The sequence below is a fragment of the Pongo abelii genome, chromosome 1 (assembly GCF_028885655.2).
Source record: "Pongo abelii isolate AG06213 chromosome 1, NHGRI_mPonAbe1-v2.0_pri, whole genome shotgun sequence".
Classification (NCBI taxonomy): Eukaryota; Metazoa; Chordata; class Mammalia; order Primates; family Hominidae; genus Pongo; species Pongo abelii.
In genome coordinates, this window is record NC_071985.2 from 25,181,546 (window position 1) to 25,205,482 (window position 23,937).

Below are 23,937 nucleotides of genomic sequence, written 5' to 3' on the forward strand. Positions count from 1 at the left end.
TTGAAGAATAAAAGACCTGAGCAGAAGTGTGAGCTACCACTCACAGCAGGGAAGATAAAGTTTAGCATTTGAATTCAGCCAAGTTAACTGCCTACCATTAAAAAAATAAAAGAAAAATACTCTTAAGAGAAACATAGCAGAACTCAGAATCTCTGCAATGTATTGACAATGTTCAGGATACAGTTCAAAATTATTCAATATTCAAAGAAACAGGAAGACACTACTCATATCAAGAAAAAGAATAAAATCAATGAAGATAAACCCTGAAATGATTCATACATTGGAATTAGTACACAGGGTTATATGAAACAATTATTACAACTAAGCTCAAGGACTTGAAGGAAAATGCACTTGGGAAATACACTTATTAATAAATGAAAAAATAAGAATTGTCAGCAGGTAAATAGAAACTATAAAAAAGAACTAAATAGAAATTATAGAACTGAAAAACACACATCTAAAACTTAAAAATTACTAGATGGGGCCAGGCGTGATGGCTCATGCCTATAATACCAGCATTTTGGAAAGACGGGGCAGGAGGATTGCTTGAAGCCAGGAGTTTGAGACTAGTCTGGGTGACATAGACAGACCTAGTCTCTACAACAAATTTTGAAAAATTAGCCGGGCATGGTGGCACATGTCTGTAGTTCTTGCAGTCCTACTCAGGAGGCTGAGGCAGTAGCATTGCTTGAGCCCAGGAGCTCGAGGCTATAATGAGCTATGATTGTGCCACTGCACACCAGCATGCACGACAAAGCAAGACTCTATCTCCCCCAACCCCCCCAAAAAAAATTACTGAATGGGCTTAACAGCAGAATAAAGATATAGAAGAAAGTGTCAGTGAACTTGAAGATTGATTAACAGATAGATAAATTATCTAATTTGAAGATCAGAGTGAAAAAAGATGGGGAAAAAAATTGACAGAGCTTCAGGAACCTGTGGGCCCTTATCAAAAGATTTAACATAAGTACAATTGGAGTACCAAAAGGAGTGAAATAGAATGGGGTAGCCAAAACACTCAAGGAAATAATAGCCAAACTCTTCTCAAAATTGCTATGGCCTCATTTAGAGTACAAGCTTAATAAAAGCCAGGATTTTTGACTTATACCTCTTTAGTAGCCCATATCATACCTAACAAGGTTAGGTCACATACTAGATTCTCAACTAGTATCAACTTATATATTCAGCATCAAAAATAATTATTTACTGAGTGCCTGCTATGTATAAAGCACCAGGAATGGTGTAGAAACACAAATATGCCCTGTGCTTAATGAAAGAATAGGGTTTTCAAAAAGATTAAGAGAAAGAAGCTTTATTGTTTCTTTTTAAAGAAACAATAAAGAAGGAAACGGTTTTTAAAGAAGGTTTTTAAAGAAGGAACGGATTTCCAATGGCCTCTGTTTTTTACTCTTTCCTAGGTAATTCATCATGATTTGATCTAACTTGCTTATGGCGATCCCTGCTAAAAGAAGAATGTAACATTGTGATCCAGAATGAGAAGAGATGTCATATCAGTAGGCCATGGTTACAGGTACATCCTTCCAGAACCGCTTCAAATAGCGCTTTTCTCACCTAACTGTTTAGAACAGAAAGGGAAGCTTCTTGTATACAATTTTCACTGCTTTTGCTTGAAGTTGCCTTTACCTTTTAGGCAGAACTTACATCCTTTAAATAGCTGCAGACGATAGCTGAAACTATGACGTATTTTTATGTCAGTAAAATATGGGGGGAAACAGTTGAGAAAAACCATTTCTCCACTTTGGGGAGAAAATACAGAAGTGTGTACACCTCTCCAGAACCTAGAGGGTAAAAGATCAAAAGGAATATGTGTGTGTGTGAGAGAGAGGAACAGAAAGACAGAAGGAGGAAGGGCTCCTAACATTCCTTTCTCTATGTGAATTCTTGAAGCACTTCCCTCCATCTGTTTACAAACTGTCCACTAATAGTCTATGATTCTGAGAACCAACCTGTCTACAAATAAACTCAGTAAAAATATCACAGCTGGTGTTTTTGTTGTACTGGTCTGATAGGCTCACCTCAAGTATGATTGTAAATGTAAGGACATGGTTTCAGGCACAAAGCCTGGAACTATATGCCTGGAATCATAAATTTAGTAAATCCCCTTGAAATGAGCTGCTGAGAATGTCTTATTTCTGTTAGAAAATAGAATTCACCCATAAAGATATAAGCAGAAATTAGATTTTGGTATGTTTACAGGAGACTCTGAGTCTAGGAAGTGACATTTATGAGTTTGGTTATAGATCTGTCATTGGCTCTTTATGTGACTTTCGTCAGTGTTTTAGTCTCTCTGGAGCCTGTTTAGTCAGCCGACCTGGGGATAATACTCTTTGCTATCCTTTTCACAGCAATGCTGCATCTGTCATAATCATAGTAGCTATCATTTATTGCATTAGTACTGTGCATCAGGCACTGTGATAAGCACTCTACTTGCATTATTTCTAATCCTAACAATCATCTTGAAGGTAGTGTTATTCAATTTGCAGATGACAATACTGAATCTCATAGAGTTTTAGCAACCTTTAAAAAGCTGCACCAACTAGTGAGGTGTGATGCCAGGATTCTATCAGGTGCCTCTTACTACATGATGCTAGTTTGCTTTTATTCACTTGGCATAGTTGATATAGAAAGAGCATTGTAGGTATGTATACGTATATATTCATGTATATATAGGCATATAAGTGTATGTGTGTATACAGAAAAAAAAAACTTAGTGATTACATTCAAGGAATACAAACCTAGATGAAAGATGAAATATAGCCCAAATCATCTAGAGAGTATAAACAAAACACAGTGAAAGCTACAGGCTGCACTTAAGGACTACGCATAAAACACGAAGTGGCTCATGCCTGTAATCCCAGCACTTTGGGAGGCGGAGGCAGGAGGACTGCTTGAACCCAGGAGTTTGAGAACAGCCTGGGCAACATAGCAAGACCCTAGCTCCACAAAAAACACAAAAATTAGCCGGGCATGGTGGCATGCCCCTGTAGTCCTAGCTTCTGGGGAGGCTGAGGTGGGAGGATCATTTGAGCAGAAGAGTTGGAGGCTGCAGTAAGCTGTGATCACACCATTGCATTTCAGCCTGGGCAACAGAGCCAGACCCTGTCTCAAACAAAAAATACAAAGTAAGAGAATACTTGAGATGTCTGTGGTAACCCCTGGAAATCACTGGAGACTGATAGTTTTCATATTGTATGCATCCTCACCTAGATAATAAACCACCTCAAAGGGAAAGCGTCCCTTCCACACAACTGACAAGATAAAAAAAAGTTGTGCATTCCCTACTGCATGATTTCTAATGTAACTTGAAAACAAGTTCCCAGTGTTCCCAAATCAGAAGCATTAGAAAACTGAAGTTTCACAAGTTGATGTTTGTGGATGGATACATGGGAATTCATTGTATCAGTCTATCTTTCTTTGCAGGCTTAAAATTTTCCATAATTAAAGTTTTAAAAGAAAGAAGAGGGCTGGGCATCGTGGCTCATGCTTGTAATCCTAGCACGTTGGGAGCTGGAGACAGGAAAAGCCTGAACAACATAGTGAGATTCTATCTCTACAGAATTTGTTTTAAATTAGCCAGGCATTGTGGCACCATCTGTGGTCCCAGCTACTTGGGAGGCTGAGGCAACAGGATTGCCTGGGCCCAGGAGTTCAAGGCGGTAGTGAACAATGATCACGCCACTGCACTCCAGCCTGGGTGACAGAATCAGACCCTGTCTCTAAAAAAAAAAAGGGGGGGGCGGTGGGGTGAGGGGAAGGGAAGAAGTGGGGGAAAAGAAAGAGAAAGAAACAAAGCAGTCTACCTGGAATGGAGGAAGGCTGATGCCTAGAAACAAAAGAGAAATTCTGAAAGAATAAATGACCTACAAAGGAGCTTCTCTTCTATTGGTCAGTAGTTGTAGTGTTTTAGGAGGAGAAAGCTCAGTGAAGAAAAGGAAAGATCTTCCTGTTAAAACCTGAGTTCTTACCTGTAAGGGATTCTGAATAACCAAGAAAAGCTACCATCTTGGAAAGTGCACCCAGTGGTCCAATACGGAGAAGCAGAGAGTGACTATATAAGTTTATGAACGAAGGGCAGGTATGTAATAGAGGGCTGTTTCCAATAAACTCAACTACATCCCAAAATAAAGCTCAAAAATGTTAGTAGGAATATAAAAATGTCCAGCACTCAATATGCTGAAATTGACAATGGCTGGCATGCAATCAAAGATAGATAGAAAGAAACAGGAAAACTGACCCTTGGTGAGGAGAAAGATCAGTCAAGATAAACTGACCCAGAACTGATCCATCTGTTAGAGTTCACAGTCAATGACATAAAAAATAATCATTGCAACTATATTATATATGTTCAAAAGTTAAGTAAATACATGAAAGATATTTTTTGAAGACTCTTATCAAACTTCTAGAGATTAAAACTATAAAATCTGAGATAAAAATACATTGCTGGGATTAACAGCAAAGTAGATACTGCAGAAGAAAAGATGAGTGAATTTGAAGACATCAACAGAAACTATCCAAGATGAAACACAGAGAAGAGCATCCATGAGTTGTAAGCAGCCTAATATACATGCAACTGGAGTTCCCAAAAGGTAGGAGAGATGGGGACATAAAAATATTTGAAGAAATAATGGCTAAAATTTGGGTAAATTTTATAAAATTTATAAATTTGATAAAACTACAAAGTCACAGATACAAGAAGCTTCATGAATCCCAACATGAAGAAAATGACACCAACACATATCATAGTCAATGTGCTCAAAACTGGTGATAAAGAGAAAAATCTTTTTTTTTTTTTTTTTTTGAGACGGAGTTTTGCTCTTGTTGCCCAGGCTAGAGTGCAATGGTGCGATGTCCGCTCACTGCAACCTCCACTTCTCGGGGTTCAATCAATTCTGCTGCCTCAGCCTCCGGAGTAGCTGGGATTACAGGCATGCGCCACCACACCCAGCTAATTTTTGTATTTTTAGTAGAGACAGGGTTTCACCATGTTGGTCAGGCTAGTCTCGAACTCCTGACCTCAGGTGATCCACCCACCTTGGCCTCCCAAATTGCTGGGATTACAGGCGTGAGGCAATGCACCCAGCCAAGGGAAAAATCTTAAAAGTAGTTAGAAAAAAACTACATACATACAAATTTCTCATCAGAAAAAATGCAAGCAGGGGAGGAGGCAGACCAAGGTTGCAGAATAGAAGCGTTTACTGATTGTCATCCCCCACAGGAACACCAAATTTAACAACTATTTACACAAAAAAGCACCTTCATAAGAACTAAAAATCAGCCGGGTGTGGTGGCTCACACCTGTAATCCCAGAACTTTGGGAGGCCAAGGTGGGTGGATCACTTGAGGTCAGGAGTTTGAGACCAGCCTGGCCAACATAGTGAGACCCCCATCTCTACTAAAAAATAAAATAAAAAATTAGCCAGATGTGATGGCATGTGCCTGTAATCCCAGCTACTCAGGAGGCTGAGGCATAAGAATCACTTGAACTGGGGAAGCGGAGGTTGTGGTGAGCCAAGATTATGCCACTGCATTCCAGCGTGGACAACAGAGCAAGACTCTGTCTAAAAAAAAAAAAAAAAAAAAAAAAATCAGGTGAGCAATCACACTAAGCTGTTTTATGTTTTTGTTTTGAGACAGAGTCTTACTCTGTCACCCAGACTGGAGTGCAGTGGTGCAATCTCAGCTCACTGCAACCTTCGCCTGCCGAGTTCAAGCAATTCTTGTGCCTCAGCCTCCTGAGTCGCTAGGATTACAGGCACCCACCATTATGCCCAACTAATTTCACAGTACCTGGTTTTAACTTCATATCACTCAAAGAGGCACTGGAGAGGGTAGGAAAGACAGTTTTGAATTGCCAACACCATCCCTCCCCATTCCCCTGCCGGTGGCCAGCTGTGTGGCACAGAGAGAGAATCTGTGTGCTTAAGGAAGGGAGAGTGCATCGATTGTGAGATTTTGCACTGGAATGCAGTGCTGCCAACACTGGGCAGAACTCAGCCGGGGCCCAAGGAGGGATGATTTAGATCAACCCTAGCCAGAGGGGAATCGTCCACTCTACTGGTCAGAACTTGAATTTCAGCAAGCCTCGCCACCGCAGGCTAACGTGCTCTGAGCCCTAAATTAACTTGAAAGATTGTCTAGGCCATAAAGAGTACAACTCCTAGATGAGTTCTAGTGCTGTGCTGGGCTCAGAGCCAAAGGACCTGAGGAGCACACGACCTAATGAGACACCAGCTGAGGTGGCTAAGGGAGTGCTTGCATCACCTCTCCCCCAACACCAGGCAGTACAGCTCACAGCTCCAAAAGTGACCCCTTCCTTCTGCTTGAGGAGAGGAAAGGAAAAAGTAAAGAAGACTTTGTTTTGCAACTTGGATATGAGCACAGCTACAGAAAGATAGGGCACTGGGCAGAGTCATGAGGCCCCCATTCTAGGGCCTAGCTCTTAAACATTTCTAGACACACCCTAGGCCAGAAGGGAGCCTGCTACCTTGAAGGGAAGGTCCTATTCCTGATAGGATTTATCATCTGCTGACTAAAGAGCCCTTGAGCCCTGAATAATCAGCAGTGGTAATCAGGTAGTACATACTGTGGGCCTTGGGTTAGACTCGGACATGCTGGCTTCAGTTGTTACCCCGCACATTCACAGCTGTGGTCGCTACGAGGAGAGAACTCTTCTGCTTGAGAAAAGCAGAGGAAAGAATAAAGAGGACTTTGTCTGGAGCTTAGGTACCAGCTCGGTTACAGTGGGGAAGAGCACCAACCAGGCTCTTGGGGTCCCTGATTCCAAACTTCAGTTCTTGAACAGCATCTCTAGACCTATCCTGGGCCAGAGGGGAGCCCACTGCCCTGAAGGGTGAGTCCCAGGCCTGAAAGCATTCAACACAAGCTGACTGAACAGCCTTGGGCCTTAAATGAACATCTGCAGTATCCTAGCACTGCTCTCCATGGGCCTGTAGTGGTGCATGAGGAGAGACTCCTCTGCCTGGTGGGGAAAGGAGAGGGAAGAGTGGAAAAGACTCATTCCAGTGGGTTTGGTGCCAGCTCAGCCACAGCAGAATAGAGCACCAGGTAGATTTCTAAGGTTTCCGATTCTAGGCCCTGACCCCTGGACAGCATCTTTGGACCCATCCAAGGCCCAAGGGAACTCACCACTCTTAAGGGGAGGATACAAGTTTGACTGGCTTCACCACCTGCTGAATGTAGAGCCCTAGGGCCTTCAGCAAACATAGGCAGTAGCCAGGTAGTGGTTACAGCAGGCCTAGGGCAAGACCCAGTGGTGTGCTGGCTTCAAGTTTGACCCAGTGCAATCCCAGTGGTGGTGGCCACAGGGATACTTATGTCACCCCTTCCCCAGCTCCAGGTATCTCAGCACAGAGAGAGAAACTCTTTGTCTGGCAGAATTTAAGGGAAGAGAACAAGAGTCTCTACCTGGTAATCTAGAGAATTCTTCTAGATTTTATCCAAGACCACCAAGGTGATACCTCTATGAGTCTGCAAGAGCCACAGTGTTACTGGGCTTGAGGTACCCCCTAATGCAGCTATGGCTGCACTGACCAAAAACTTAGATCACAACACTCAAGTCCCTTCAAATACCTGGAAAGCCATTCCAAGAAGGATGGGTACAAACAAGCCCAGACTGCAAAGATTACAATAAATACCTAACTCTTCAATGCCTAGACGTTGATTGATATGGTTTGGCTGTGTTCCCACCTAAATCTCATCTTGAACTCCCACATGTTGTAGGAGGGACCTGGTGGAAGGTAACTGAATCATGGGGGCAGGTCTTTCCCGTACTGTTCTCATGATAGTGAGTAAGTCTCATGAGATCTGATGGTTATGATAAGGAGGAGTTTTCCCCCACAAGCTCTTTTCTTTGCCTGCCGCCATCCATGTAAGATGTGACTTGCTGCTCCTCGCCTTCTGCAATGATTGTGAACCCTCCCCAGGCACTTGGAATTGTAAGTCCAATAAACCTCTTTCTTTTGTAAATTGCCCAGTCTCATGTATGTCTTTATCAGCAGCGTGAAAACGGACTAATACAGTAAATTGGTACCAGTAGAGTAAGGCGTTGCTGAAAAGATACCAAAAAATATGGAAGCAACTTTGAACTAACAGGCAGAGGTTGGAACAGTTAGAAGGTCTCAGAAGACAGGAGAATGTGGGAAAGTTTGGAACTTCCTCGGAGACTTGTTGAATGGCTTTGGCCAAAAGCCTAATAGTAATATGGACAATAAGGTCCAGGCTGAGGTGGTCTCACTCAGATGAAGATGGGGAACTTGTTGGGAACTGGGGCAAAAATGACTCTTGTTATGTTTTAGCAAAGAGACTGGCAGCATTTCGCCCCTGCCCTAGAGATTTTTGGAATTTTGAACTTGAGAGAGATGATTTAGGGTATCTGGCCGAAGAAATTTCTAAGCAGCAAAGCATTCAAGAGGTGCTGTTAAAGGCACTCAGTTTTATAAGGGAAGCAAAGCATAAAAGTTCAGAAAATTTGCAGCCTGGCAATGTGATAGAAAAGAAAAACACATTTTCTGAGGACAGATTGAAGCTGGCTGCAGAAATTTGCACAAATGAGGAGAAGCCTAATGTTAATCCCCTAGACAATGGGGAAAATGCCTCCAGGGCATGTCAGAGGTCTTCACAGCAGCCCCTCCCATCACAGGCCCAGAGGCCTAGGAGAAAATGGTTTCAGGGGCCAGGCCCAGAGTCCCGTGCTGTGTGCGGTCTAGGGACTTGGTGCTGTGTGTCTCAGCCACTTCAGCCATGACTAAAAGGGGCCAAGGTACAGCTCAAGCTGTTGCTTCAGAGGGTGGAAGCCCTAAGCCTTGGCAGCTTCCACATGGTGTTGAGCCTATGGGTGCACAGAAGTCAAGAACTGAGATTTGGGAACCTCCACCTAGATTTCAGAAGATGTATGGAAACACCTGGATACCCAGACAGAAGTTGCAGCAGGGACAGGGCCCTCATAGAGAACCACTGTTAGGGCAGTGCGGAAGGGAAATGTGGGGTCGAAGCCCTCACACAGAATCCCTACTGGGGCACCACCTAGTGAAGTTGTGAGAAGAGGGCCACCATCCTCCAGACCCCCGAACGGTAGATCCACTGACAGCTTGCAGCATGTGCCTGGAAAAGCCACAGACACTTAATGCCAGCCCGTGAAAGCAGCTAGGAGGGAGGCTGAACTCTGCAAAGCCACAGGGGTGGAGCTGCCCAAGACCATAGGAACCCACCTCTTACATCAGTGTGACCTGCATGTGAGACATGGAGTCAAAGGAGATCATTTTGGAGATTTAAGATTTGACTGTCCTGCTGGATTTCAGACTTGCATGGGGCCTGTAGTCCCTTCGTTTTGGCCAATGTCTCCTATTTGGAATGGCTATATTTATCCAATGCCTGTAACCCCATCGTATCTAGGAACTAACTTGCTTTTGATTTTACAGGCTCATAGGTGGAAGGGACTTGCCTTGTCTTAGAAGAGACTTGGGACTGTGGACTTTTGAGTTAATGCTGAAATGAGTTAAGACTTTGGGGGACTGCCGGGCACGGTGGCTCACGCCTGTAATCCCAGCAATTTGGGAGGCCGAGGCGGGCAGATCACTTGAGGTCGGGAGTTCGAGACCAGCCTGACCAACATGGAGAAACTCTGTCTCTACTAAAAAATATAAAATTAGCCGGGCGTGGTGACGCATGCCTCTAATCCCAGCTACTTGGGAGGCTGAGGCAGGAGAATCACTTGAACCTGGGAGGCAGAGGTTGCAGTGAGCCGAGATCACACCATTGCACTCCAGCTTGGGCAACAAGTGTGAAACTCTGTCTCAAAAAAAAAAAAAAAAAGACTTTGGGGGACTGCTGGGAAGGCATGATTGGTTTGGGAATGTGAAAACATCAGATTTGGGAGGGGCCAGGGTGGAATGATACGGTTTGGCTGTGTCCCCACCAAAATCTCAACTCGAATTCCCACATGTTGTAGGAGGGATCCAGTGGGAGGTAATTGAATCATGCAGGCAGGTCTTTCTCATGCCGTTCTTGTGATAGTAAGTCTCACAAGATCTGATGGTTATTATAAGGGGGAGTTTTTCTGCACAAGCTCTTTTTCGCCTGCCACCATCCACATAAGATGTAACTTGCTGCTGCTCCTAGCCTTCTGCCATGATTGTGAAGCCTCCCCAGCCATGTGGAACTTTAAGTGCAATAAACCTCTTTCTTTTGTAAATTGCCCAGTCTCAGGTATGTCTTTATCAGCAGCATGAAAACAGACTAATACACTGATGAACATCCACAAACATCAAGACTATCCAGGACCTCAGCAAACGAACTAAATAAGGTACCAGGGACCAATCCCAGAGAGACAGAGGTATGTGACCTTTCAGACAGAATTCAAAGTATCTGTTTAGAGAAAACTCAAAGAAATTCAAGATAATACAGAAAATGTATTCAGAATCCCATCACATAAATTTAACAAAAATTGAAATAATTAAAAATAATCAAGCAGAAATTATGGAGTTAAAAAATGCAATGATCTACTGAAGAATGCATCAGAATCTCTTAATAGCAGAACTGATCAAGCAGAAGAAAGAGTCAGTAAGCTTGAGAAGAAGCTATTTGAAAATACAAGGAGGAGACAAAATAAAAAAGAATGAAGCATGCCTACAAGATCTAGAAAATAACCTCAAAAGGGCAAATCTAAGAGTTATTGGCCTTAAAGAGAAGGTAGAAAAAGAGATGAGGGTAGAAGGTATATTCAAGGTGATAATAACAGAGAACTTCCAAAACCTAGAGAAAGATAACAATATTCAAGTACAAAAAGGTTGTAGAAAACAAAGCATATTTAACCCAAAGAAGACTACATCAAGGCATTCAATAATCAAACTCCCAAAGGTCAAGGAAAAAGAAAGGATTCTAAAAGCAGCCAGAGAAAAGAAACAAATAACATACAATGGTAATATGTCTGGCAGCAGACTTTTCAGTGGAAACTTTACAGGCCAGGAGAGAGTAGTAGGACATATTTAAACTGCTAAAGGGAAAAACTTTTACTCTAAAATAGTATATCTGGAAAAAAAAAAAATCCTTCAAACATGAAGGAGAAATAAAGACTTTCCCAGACAAACAAAAGCTAAGGGATTTCATCAATACCAGACCCTTCCTACAAGAAATGCTAAAGGGAGTTCTACAGTCTGAAAGGAAAAGACATTAATGAGCAATAAGAAATTATCTGAAGGTACAAAACTCTCTGGTAACAGTAAGCATACAGAAAAACACAGAATGTCATAACACTGTAATTGTGGTATGTAAACTACTCATATCTTAAGTAGAAAGATGAAAAGATGAACTGATCAACAAAAATAACTAACACAACTTTCATGACATAGTATAATAAAATATAAACAGAGCCAACATAAAGTTAAAATGCAGGAAGACAAATTAAAGTGTACAGTTTTTATTAATTTTGGGGGCTTTTGTTCAATTGTTTTTTGCTTGTTTGTTTATGCAGGCAGCGTTGTCATCAGTTTAAAATAATGGGCTTGTGGGCATTTCAGTTACTCCGTCTAAACTATAGGACTGGATTTGGGGTTCTCCAATACAAGCAGGCAGAAGAATCTCCTAAAGAATTTGTTTGAAATTCAGAATTCGACTTAGGAGATTAAGATGGTGGATACGAGGAAAGACTAGCTTGCGCGTCCCGCTCAGATGGACAGAACAGCATGCGGAGACTCACATTGTGGACTTTTGCTCCAAGAACTACCATAGGAACATACCAAGAAAACTGAAAGAATCCACAGACCCTTTGAAGGAACTTCATCACCCCTGCAGGCTCCCTGAGATGCCAAAAAACTGTGAGTCCTCTTGCTTTCTCAATGGGGTGGCTCATGGGGAGGCTGCTTGCCTTCTCAGTGGGGCAAGATCTCAGCCCTGGTCACCAGCTGCCTAGAAATAAACTTGGCGCTGTTGCAGGGGCATGTTGGGAGTAAGATCAGCTTTAGGACTGTGGGCTGCTTGGGAGCAGGGTGAGGCCTGTAACTGCCGGCTTTCCCCCAGTTCCCTGGCAACTTGTACCTCACCCCTCCATATTAACATTGAATGTAAATGTCCTAAATACTCCACTTAAAAGACACAGAATGTTCTTTTTGCTTAGGATAGCTTTGGCTATTCTGGGTCTTTTGTGGTTTCATATAAATTTTAGGATTTTTTTTTCTATTTCTGTGAAGAATATCGTTGGTATTTTGATAGGGATTGCATTGACTCTGTAGATTGCTTTGGGTGGTATGGACATTTTAATAATATTGATTCTTCCAGTCCATGAACATGGACTATCTTACCAGTTTTTGGTGTCTTCTTCAGTTTCTTGCATCAGTGTTTTATAGTTTTCATTGTAGAAATCTTTCACTTATTTGATTAAATCCTAAGTATTTAACCCATTTCCTATTTAGACAAAAAAAGTGCAGGTCGCTGCCAGTGCTCATTTCTCAGGGCAAATGGGTAATGGGTTAAATTTATTTGTAGCTATTGTAAATGGTATTACTTTCTTGATTTCTTTTTCAGATTGTTCACTGTTGGCATATACAAATGCTACTGATTTTTGTATGATGATTTTGTGTCCTGAAACTTTACTAAATTTGTTTACCCGTTCTGATAGTTTTCTTAGTGGAGTCTTTAGGTTTTTCTGAATATAAGATCATATTATCTGCAAACAAGGCTAATTTGACTTCCTCCTTCAATTCTGATGTCCTTTATTTCTTTCTCTTGTCTGTTTGCTCCAGTTAGGACTTGAATAACAGTGGTGAAAGTGGGCATCCTTGTCTTGTTCCAGATATTTGAGGAAATGCTTTCAGTTTTCTACTTTAAGTATGATATTAGCTGTGGGTCTGTCCTATATGGCTTTTATTGTATTGAGGTATGTTCCTTTAATACCCACTTTTTTGGAGGATTTTTATCATGAAGGGATGTTGAATTTTTTCAAATGCTTTTTCAGCATCAACTTAAATGATCGTATAGTTTTTGTCCTTCATTCTGTTGATAATGATGTATCACACTGACTGATTTGCATATGTTGAAACATCCTTGCATCCCTGGGATAAATCCCACTTGGTAATGATGAATGCTTTTTTTAATGTGTTGTTGAATTTGGTTTTCTACTATTTTGTTGAGGATTTTTGCATCAATGTTTATGAGGAATATTGGCCTGTAGTTTTCTTTTATTGATGAGGCTTTGTCTAGTTTACTGGTAATACTGGCCTCATAGTGCATAGTTTACAAGTATTAGGTTTACAAGTATTCCCTCTTCTTCTATTTTTTGCAATCATTTGGGTAGGGTTGGTATTATCAGTTTTAAAATATTTGGTAAAATTCAGCAGTGAAGCCATCAGGTTCCAGGCTTTTCTTTGCTGACAAAATTTTTATTATGGCTTCAATCTCATCACTTGTTATTTGCCTGTTCAGGTTTTGGATTTCTTCATGGTTCAGTCTTGGTAGGTTGTATGTGTCTAGGAATTTATCTGTTTCTTCTAGACTTTCCAATTTATTAGCATATAATTGCTCATAGCACTAACCATCCTTTGAATTTGGCAGTATTAGTTGTAATGTCTGCCTTGTCATCTCTGATTTTCTTTTTCTTTTTCTTTTTTTTTTTGACATGGAGTCTCGCTCTGTCACCCAGGCTGGAGTGCAGTGGTGCGATCTCGGCACACTGCAAGCTCCGGCTCCCAGGTTCACGCCATTCTCCTGCCTCAGCCTCCCAAGTAGCTGGGACTACAGGCGCCCGCTGCCACGACCGGCTTTTTTGTTTTTTCTGTATTTTTTAGTAGAGACGGGGTTTCATCGTGTTAGCCAGGATGGTCTTGATCTCCTGACCTCATGATCCACCCGCCTTGGCCTCCCAAAGTGCTGGGATTACAGGCGTGAGCCACTGTACCCGGCCTCTGATTTTCTTTATTTGGGCCTCCTTTCTTTTTTTTCTTGGTCTGGATAAAGGTTTGTCAATTTTATCTTTTCAGAAAACCAACTTTTTGTTTCATTGATCTTTTGTATTGTTTTCTTCATTTCAGTCTCATTTATTTCTGCTCCGATCTTTATTATTTCTTTTCTTCTACTTATTTTGGGTTTGGTTTGCTCTTGCTTTTCTAGTTCTTTAAGATACATCATTATATTGTTTATTTGAAGTTTTTCTTCTTTTTTGAGGTAGGCACTGATACCATAAACTTCCCTCTTTTGATGTATGCCATAGCTTTTGGTATGTTGTGTTTCCACTATCATCTGTTTCAAGAAAACTTTTTCTTAAAAAAAGTTTTGTTTTTTTTTTGAGATGGAGTTTTGCTCTTGTTGCCCAGGCTGTAATGAAATGGCACAATCTCGGCTCACCGCAACCTCTGCCTCCTGGGTTCAAGTGATTCTTCTGCCTCAGCCTCCCAAGTAGCTGGGACTATAGGTATGCGCCACCATGCCCAGCTAATTTTGTATTTTTAGTAGAGACGGGGTTTCTCCACATTGGTCAGGCTGGTCTTGAACTCCTGACCTCACATGATCCGCCCACCTCAGCCTCCCAAAGTTCTGGGATTACAGGCATGAGCCACCGTGCCTGGCCAAAACTTTCATTTTTTTATCTCTTCATTGACCTACTGGTCATTCAGGAGCATACTGTGTAATTTCCTTGTGTTTGTATAATTTCCAGAATTCCTCCTGTTATTGGTTTTTAGTTTTATTTTATTGTGGTCAGAGAAGATATTTGATATTATTTCCATTTTTTGAATGTTTTAAGACTTGTTTTGTGCCCTAACATAGGGTCTTTCCCTGAGAATGATCCATGTGCTAAGGAAAAGAATGTGTGTTCTGCAGCCATTGGATGAAACGTTCTGTAAATATCTATTAGGTCCATGTGGTCTACAGTGCAGATTAAATCCAATGTTTCTTTGTTGATTTTCTGTCTAGGAGATGTGCCCAATGCTGGAAGTGGGGTGTTGAAGTTTCCAGCTATTATTGTCTCTCTCTCTCTCTCTTTAGCTCTAATAATATTTCCTTTACATACCTGTGTGCTCTCATGTTGGATGCATATATAATTGTTATATCCTCTTGCTGAACTGACCTCTTTATCATTATATAATGACCTTCTCTGTCGCTTTTTATAGTTTTTGTATTGAAACCTATTTTGTGTGATATAAGTATAGCTACTCTTGCTCTTTTTAGGTTCCCATTTGCATAGAAGTGGTGAAGTGTATTTCTTTTAGCCATCAGATCACTGGGTCCTGTTTCATTTTGTTTTGTTTTTAATCCATTCAGCCACTCTATGCCTTTTGATTGTTGAGTGTAGTCCATTACCAATTACTTATTATTATTGATAAGTAAGGACTTATTCCTGTCATTTTGTTGTTTCCTGGTTGTTTTATGGTCTTTTCTTATTTCCTTCCTTCCTGTCTTCCTTTTAGTGAAGGTGATGATTTTCCTGTGGTATGTTTTAATTTCTTGCTTTTTATTTTTTGTGTATCCATTGTATGTTTTTAAATTTGAGGTTACCATGAGGCTTGCAAATAATATCTTGCAAACCCATTATTTTATTTTTTTTTAAATACAAACTAAGGCTTTTTCTTCAATTATCTCTATCATCCAGAGTAAAAGGAAATAAGTCACCTGCAACTGACGCGGAACCCTCCTGCCAATGAGAGATAAGCAGCTCTGGGTAATTTCACATAGCCCAGTAAAGACAGTTTCCTTGAATTCTTATGAAAAATTGGCCCTAAAATCTATCAGGATGACTTATTCATGAGAATCTTCTGAGCTACCCATTACAAATATAGTTGTCCAGAATCTTAGGTGGTTGCGGGAGAGGAAAGCTCCTGTAATTCCGAATTTTGTGGTTTTTTATTTTTAATTTTTTTATTTCAATAGGATTTTTGTGGAACAGGTGGTGTCTGGTTACATGAATAAGTTTTTTAGTGGTGATTTCTGAGATTTTGGTGCACTCATCACCCTAGCAGTGTACACTGTGCCCAACCTGTAGTCTTTTATCCCTCACCATACTCAATCCTTTTCCCCAGGTCCCCAAAGTCCAATGTATCATTCTTATGCCTTTGCATCCTGATAGCTTAGCTCCCACATATTAGTAAGAACATACAATGTTTGGTTTTCCATCCCTGAGTTACTTCACTTAGAATAATAATTTCCAATTCCATCCAGGTTGCTGCGAATGCCATTATTTCGCTCCTTTTTATGGCGAGTAGTATTCCATGGTGTATACATATATACCATGTTTTCTTTATCCTCTCATTGATTGATGGACATTTGGGCTGGTTCCATATTTTTGAAATTGTGAATTATGCTGCTATAAACATGCATGTGCAAGTATCTTTTTTATATAATGACTTCTATCATCATGTAGAAAATGTGATATCACTTCATTTTAAATGGTTTTTATGCAAAAGACAGGCAATAACAAATGCTGGTGAGGATGTAGAGAAAAGGGAATCTTTATACACTGCTGGTGGGAATGTAAATTAGTACAACCACTATGAAGAACAATTTGGAGGTTCCTCAAAAAAACAAAAATAGAGCTATCATATGATCCAGATATCCCATTGCTAGGGAAATACCCACCCCCTCCCAAAAAAAGGAAATCAGTATATCGAAGAGATACCTGCACTTCCATGTTTACTGCAGCACTACTGACAACAGCCAAGATTTGGAAGCAACCTAAGTGTCTATGAACAAATGAATGGATAAAGAAAATGTGGTACATATACACGATGGAGTACTATTCAGCTATAAAACAAGAATGAGAGGCCGGGCACGGTGGCTCACGCCTGTAATCCCAGCACTTTGGGAGGCCGAGGCAGGTGGATCACAAGGTCAGGAGTTCAAGACCAGCCTGGCCAAGATGGTGAAAGCCCCTCTCTACTAAAAATACAAAAAAATTAGCCAGGCATGGTGGCAGGTACCTGTAGTCCCAGCTACTCAGGAGGCTGAGGCAGAGAACTGCTTGAACCCAGGAGGCGTAGGTTGCAGTGAGCCGAGATCGCACCACTGCACTCCAGCCTGGGCGACAGAGCGAGATTCCATCTCAAAAAAAAAAAAAAAAAAGAGAATGAGATTCTGTCATTTGCAACAACATGAATGGAACTGGAGGTAGTTATGTTAAGGAAATAAGCTAGGCACCGAAAGACAAACTTTGCGTATTCTTACTTATTTGTAGGAGCTAAAAATTAAAACAACTGAACTCATGGAGATAGAGCGTAGAATGATGGTTACCAGAAGCTGGGAAGGGTAGTGGGGGAGTGGGGAGGAAGAGGGGATGGTTATTGGGTACAAAAAAATAGAATGAATGAATAAGAGCTAGTATTTCTGCCAGGCACTGTGGTTCACGCCTGGAATCCCAGCACCTTGGGAGGCCAAGGCAGGCAGATCACTTGAGGTCAGGAGTTCTGGTCTTGAACTCCTGACCCTGTCTCTACTAAAAATATAAAAAATGAGCTGGACATGGTGGCGTGTGCCTGTAGTCCCAGCTATCCGGGAGGCCGAGGCAGGAGAATCACTCGAACCCGGCTTGCAGTGAGCTAAGATTGTGCCACTGCACTCCAGCCTGGGCAACAGAACGAGACTCCATCTAAAAAAAAAAAAAAAAAGACCTAGTATTTGCTAGCACAACGAGGTGACTATAGTAAAAAATAATTTAATTGTACACTTTTAAATAATTAAAAGAGTACAACTAGATTGTTTGTAACACAAACGATAAATTCTTGAGGTTATGGATATCTCATTTATCCTTATGTAATTATTACATATTGTATGTCTGTATCAAAATAGCTCATGTACACCATAAATATACAAACCTACTATGTACTCCCAAAAAAGAAACAATGCAAGTAAGAAGACAATGGAACAACATCTTTAAAGAACTGAAAGAGATGGCCAGGCATGGTGGCTTGTGCCTGTAATCCCAGCGCTTTGGGAGACCGAAGTGGGAGGATCACTTGAGCCCAAGAGTTCAAAACATAGGCAGATCCCATTTTTACAAATAAACAAAAAACAATAACAACTGAAAGAGGGCTGGGTGTGGTGGCTCACACCTGTAATCCCAACACTTTGAAAGGCCAAGGCAGAAGGGTCACTTGAGGCCAGGAGCTGAAGACCAGCCTGTGCCAGACAAGGAGACCCTTGTCTCTACAAAAACAGTTTTACAAAATTAGCTGGGTCTGGTGGCACACACCTGTAGCCCTAGGTACTTGAGAGGATGAGGCAGGAGAACCACTTGAGTCCAAGAAGGCTGCAGTGAGCTACGATCGTGCCACTGCACTCCATCCTGGGTGACAGCGTGAGACACTACCTCTTAAAAAAAAAAAAAAAAAAAAAGGCCGGGCGCAGTGGCTCATGCCTGTAATCCCAACACTTTGGGAGGCCGAGGCAGGCGGATCACAAGGTCAGGAGATCGAAACTATCCTGGCTAGTAGAGATGAAACCCCATCTCTACTAAAAATACAAAAAATTAGCCGGGCATGGTGGCGGGTGCCTGTAATCCCAGCTACTCAGCAGGCTGAGGCAGGAAAATGGCATGAACCCGGGAAGTGGAGCTTGCAGTGAGCCGAGATCATGCCACTGAACGCCAGCCTGGGCGACAAAGCGAGACTCTGTCCCCCCCCCCAAAAAAAAAAAAGAACTGAAAGAAAGAACTGCCAACTTTAAATTATACACCCAGTTTTTTAAAAACCATATTTCAAAAATGAAAATAAAGATGTTTTCAGATTTTTTAAAAATCTGGCAGAATTAATCACTACCAGACTTTAAAAAATATTAAAGGTAGGCCTGAAAGTAGAAGGAAAATTATACCACATAGAAATATTGATCTAACCAGAGTGTCAGAAATGGTTACCACACAGGTAAAATATGTAAGATGTTTTTCCTATTATTTATGTCTCTTTAAGAGATAATTGAGTCCTCAAAAAAATATTAATAAATTAAATTCAGCAATATCAAAAAAGAATTAGCCAGGAACGATGGCACATGCCTGTGGTCCCAGCTACTTGGGAGGCTGAGGCAGAGGGATTGCTTGAGCCTGAAGTTTGAGATTACAATTAGCTATGATTTGCACCACTGCACTCCAGCCTGGGTGACAGAGCAAGACTCTGTTGCTATAAAATAAATAAATAATAAAAAATTCTTTAAAATTATACATCATAACCAAGTTGGACTTATTACCGGTATGCAAGGCCAGTTCAATATTTGAAAATCAATCAATACAACTCATCATATCAACAGGCTAAAGAAGAAAAATCAGACTGGGCAGAGTGGCTCACACCTGTAATCCCAGCAGTCTGGGAGGCCAAGGTGGAAGGATCATTTGAGTCCGGGAGTTCAAGACCAGCCTGAGCAATATAGCAAAACCCTGTCTCTACAAAAAAATTTAAAAATTAGCTGGGCATGGTGGCATGCACCTGAAGCTCCAGCTTCTCAAGAGGCTGAGGTGGGAGGATCACTTGAGCCCAGAAAGTAAAGGCTGCAGTGAGCCATGATTGCACCACTAAACTCCAGCCTGAGTGACAGAGCAAGACCCTGTCTAAAAAATAAAATAAAATAAAAAAGAAGAAAAGTCATATGACCGTATTAATTGATATAGAAAGAGCATTTTACAAAATCCAGTCCCCATTCATATGCACAAAAAAAAAAAAAGTTTCACAAACTAGGATTAGAGAGGAACTGACTCAACTTGATAGAGAGCACCTACCAAAAAACTACAGGTAACAGCATAATTAGTGGTGAAAGACTGAAAGACTGAATGCTTTTCCCCTAATATCAGGAACATGGCATCACCATTCTTTCTTTTTTTCTTTTTGAGACAGGGTCTCACTCTGTCACTCAGGCTGGAGTACAATGGTAGTGGCATGATCATAGTTCACTGCAGCCTTTAACTCCTAGCCTCAAGTGATGCTCCCACCTTCTCCTCCCACAGACGTACTCTCATCATTCTTATTCAACATGGTACTGAAAGTTCTAGCCTATGCAATAAAGCAAGAAAAACAATAAATGCAGACAGATTGGAAAGAAAGAAATAAAACTGTCCCTATTTGCAGATGACAATTATCTACACAGAAAATCCTAATGAATCTATTTTTAACTGCAATTTTAAAAATTAATAAGGAAGGTCACTGGACACAAAATCAACACACAAAAATCAACAAACATGTAGAAACCAAAGCTGAAAACACAATACCATTTACAATTGCTACAAAGCAAATGAAATACTTAGTTATAAATCTAAAAAAACATGTATAAGAGCTGTATGCTGAAAATTACAAAATGTTGATGAAAGAAATCACAGAAGACCTAAATAAATAGAGAGAAATACTGTGTATGACTTAGAAAACTCAACACTAAAAACATCAATTCTTCCCAAACTGATTTACATAATTCCTATCCAAATTCCAGCAAGGCTTTTTATAGATATAAATAACTTATTCTAAAATTTATATGGAAAGGTAAAGGACCTAAAATAGTTAAGACAATTTTGAAAAAGAAGAATATGATAAGAAGAATCATTCTACCCAATGTTAAGGCTTACTAAATAACTTCAGTAATCAAGACAGTAGGGTACTGGTGGAAGAATAAATATGTAGATCAATGAAATATAATAGAGGAAACAGAATAGAATCACAAAAGAATGTACAACTGAATTTTTTAAAGAAAAAAGGTACAAACATGATTTAATAGAGGAAGGATGGCCTTTTCAACAACTGGTGGAGAAAAAAAAAGTCTGTAGGCCAAGAAAAAAAAAAGAAGAACCTCATACCTTTTACAAAAATTAACTTAAAATGAATCATTGATTTAAACATACCATGTAAAACTATGAAACTTTTGGAAAAAAAAAAAACAAAACAGGAGGAAATCTTCAAAACCTACGGCTGGGAGACCAGTACTTCAACTTGATATCAAAACTACGATCCCAGCCAGGCGCAGTGGCTCACGCCTGTAATCCCAGGAATATGGGAGGCTGAGGTGAGTGGATCACCTGAGGTCAGGAGTTTGAGACCAGCCTGGCCAATATGGTGAAGCCCTGTCTCTACTAAAAATACAAAAATTAGCCGGGCGTGGTGGCACCTGCCTGTAATCCCAGCTACTCAGGAGGCTGAGGCAGGAGAATTGCTTGAACCCAGGAGGCAGAGGTTGCAGTGAGCTGAGATCGCACTATTGCACTCCAGCCTGGGCAACGAGAGCAAAACAAAACAAAAACAAACAAACAATCAAACAAACAAAAACTATGATCCAGGAAAACTTGATAAATTGGACCTCTTAAGAATTAGAAAATTTTGCTCTGTGAAAGATCCTGTTAAGAGAATGAAAAGGGCCAGGCACAGTGGCTCACGCCTGTATTCACAGCACTTTGGGAGGCAGAGGTGGGCAGATGGCTTGAGTCTAGCAGTTCAAGATCAGCCTCGGCAACATTTCCAGCAGTTCAAGAAATGTCTCTACAAAAAATAGAAAAAATTAGCTGGGTATGGTGGCACACACCTGTAGTCCCAGCCACGTGAGAGGCTGGGGTGGGATGATCACTTGAGCCCAGGAGGTCAAGGCTGCAATGAGCCATGATCACACCACTGCACTCCAGCATGGGTAACAGAGTGAGAACCTGTCTCAAGAGAATGAAAAGATAAATTACAGACTGGGAGAAAATATTTGCAAGCCAAATATCCAACAAAGGATTTAGTATCTAGAATATAAAGAATTTCCAAAACTCAACAGTAGAAAAGCAAACAATATAATTAGCAAGTGTACTAAAAACATTTCACTGAGAAGTAGATACAGGTAACAAGCTAATAAAAAGATATTCAACCTCGGTGATTAGGGCAATCTAAATTAAAACCACAATGCAGTATCACTACACGCCTATCAGAGTGATAAAATAAAAAATGTCAAATTCTGGCAAGGATATGGGAAAAACTGGATCACTCTTACATGGCTGGCAGGAATGTAGAATGGGATAGCTACTCTGGAAAATATTTTGGCATTTTCTTTCAAAACTAAAAGTGCACTTACCATACAACCCAGCAATTGCACCCTTGGGCATTTATCCCAGGCAAATGAAAACCTATATGCACTCTGCAATCTATACATGAATGTTGATAACAACTCTATTTGTAATAGCCAAGAACTAGACACCACCCAAATGTCCTTCAATGTATAAATGGTTGAAGAAACTGTAGTACATCCATACCACAGATACTACTCTGCAACATAAAGGAAAAAATTACTGATAGAATTAGGCCTTGGCTGGTTCTCAAGGGAATTATGCTGATTGATTTTTTTAAAAGCTACACACTGTATGACACTACATAAGTGATTACATTTATGTAATGTATTTGAATAACAATATTAAAAGATGGAGAACAGACGAGTGGCTGCTGGGGTTATTGACTGGGGAGAAAGAAGGTAGATGTGACTATAAAGGCTTCAGGGAGGCTTATGGTGATGAAATGGGTCTGTATCTTGATTGTGGTGGCAATTACACAAAGCTACACGTATGATAAAACTGCATAGAACTACATACACACACAAATGAGTGCATGTGTAACTGGTAAAGTCTGACTAAACCCTGTGGATTGTACCAATGCCAATTTCTGGGTTTTTGTGTTTTTTTGAGACAGGGTTTCATTCTCATCACCCAGGCTGGAGTGCAATGGCGAGATCTCAGCTCACTGCAACCTCTGCCTCCCAGGCTGAAGCGATTCTCCTGCCTCAGCCTCCCGAGTAGCTGAGATTACAGGCGCCCACCACCATGCCCGGCTAATTTTTATATTTTTAGTGGAGATGGGGTTTCACCATGTTGGCCAGGCTGGTCTCAAACTCCTGACATCAGGTGATCCGCCCGCCTCAGCCTCCCAAAGTGCTGTGGTTACAGGCGTGAGCCATGGCACCCGCCCAATTTCCTGGTTTTGATATGGTATGTAGTTATGCAAAATGTCAACATTGAGGGAGGAGGGGTGAAGGATGCACAGGACCTTTCTATACATTTATTTGCAACATCCTATTTATAATTATTTCAAAATAAAACCAGAAAACTGGCTGTTCAAGCAAAAATAATAATATAGACTGTGGTTTATAACAAATGTGTAAGTAAAACATATGACAACAACAGCATAAAAGCTAGGAGGAGGGAAACAAAGGTAGACTCCTGTAAACTTATGTTATGTGTGATACATATATAACTTGATACAATATAACTTGAAGGTAGACTGTGATGAGTTAAAGATAATTCTAACCAGCCAGGCATGGTGGGTCACACCTGTAATCCTAGCACTTTGGGAGGCCAAGGCGGGCAGATGACCTGAGGTTGGGAGTTCGAGACCAGCCTGACCAACATGGAGAAACCCCATCTCTACTAAAAATATAAAATCAGCCAGGTGTGGTGGCACATGCCTGTAATCCTAGCTACTTGGGAGGCTGAGGCAGGAGAATCTCTTGAATTCAGGAGGTGGAGGTTGTGGTGAGCCAAGATCGTGCCATTGCACTCAAGCCTGGGCAACAAGAGCTCAAAAAAAAAGATAATTCTAACCATCTTGGCTGTGTGCCTCGGCTTACGCCTCTAATCTCAGCACTTTAGGTGGCTAAAGTGGGAGGGCCGCTCAAGTCCAGGAGTTTCAGACCAGCCTGGGCAACATGCTGAGGCTGTTTCTACAAAAAATCAAAAAATTAACTGGGCCTAGTGGTACACACCTGTGGGCCCAGCTACACGGGAGGCTGAGGTGAGAGTATCACTTGAGCCCAAGAATTAATGACTGCAGTGAGCTGTGATCACACCACTGCACTTCAGCCTGGGCAATAGAGCAAGACCCTGTCTCTAAATAAAATAAAATAAAATAAAATCTTTAAAAAAAAGAAGAAGAAAGCTGGAAGACTTATGCTACCTGACTTCAAGATTTGTTTAAAAGCTACAGGAATCAAAACAGT

The 23,937-nt window shown here is 41.0% G+C and overlaps 2 protein-coding genes across 3 annotated transcripts in view; one reads left to right on the forward strand and one right to left on the reverse strand.

Moving 5' to 3' along the window:
- LOC134759398 (splicing factor, arginine/serine-rich 19-like) overlaps positions 1-23,937 on the reverse strand; it is a 101,913-nt gene that overhangs the window by 46,781 nt on the left and 31,195 nt on the right. The gene's annotated exons all lie outside the window — the stretch shown is intronic.
- Positions 1-23,937, forward strand: part of LOC100441720 (small ribosomal subunit protein eS8-like) — a 43,597-nt gene that overhangs the window by 661 nt on the left and 18,999 nt on the right. For both annotated transcript variants that reach the window (XR_008509534.2, XM_054519689.2), the window contains exons 2-3: positions 1,419-1,531; positions 11,510-11,852. The gene's annotated coding sequence lies outside the window, so the exon portion shown is untranslated. The remainder of the gene's footprint in view (positions 1-1,418; positions 1,532-11,509; positions 11,853-23,937) is intronic.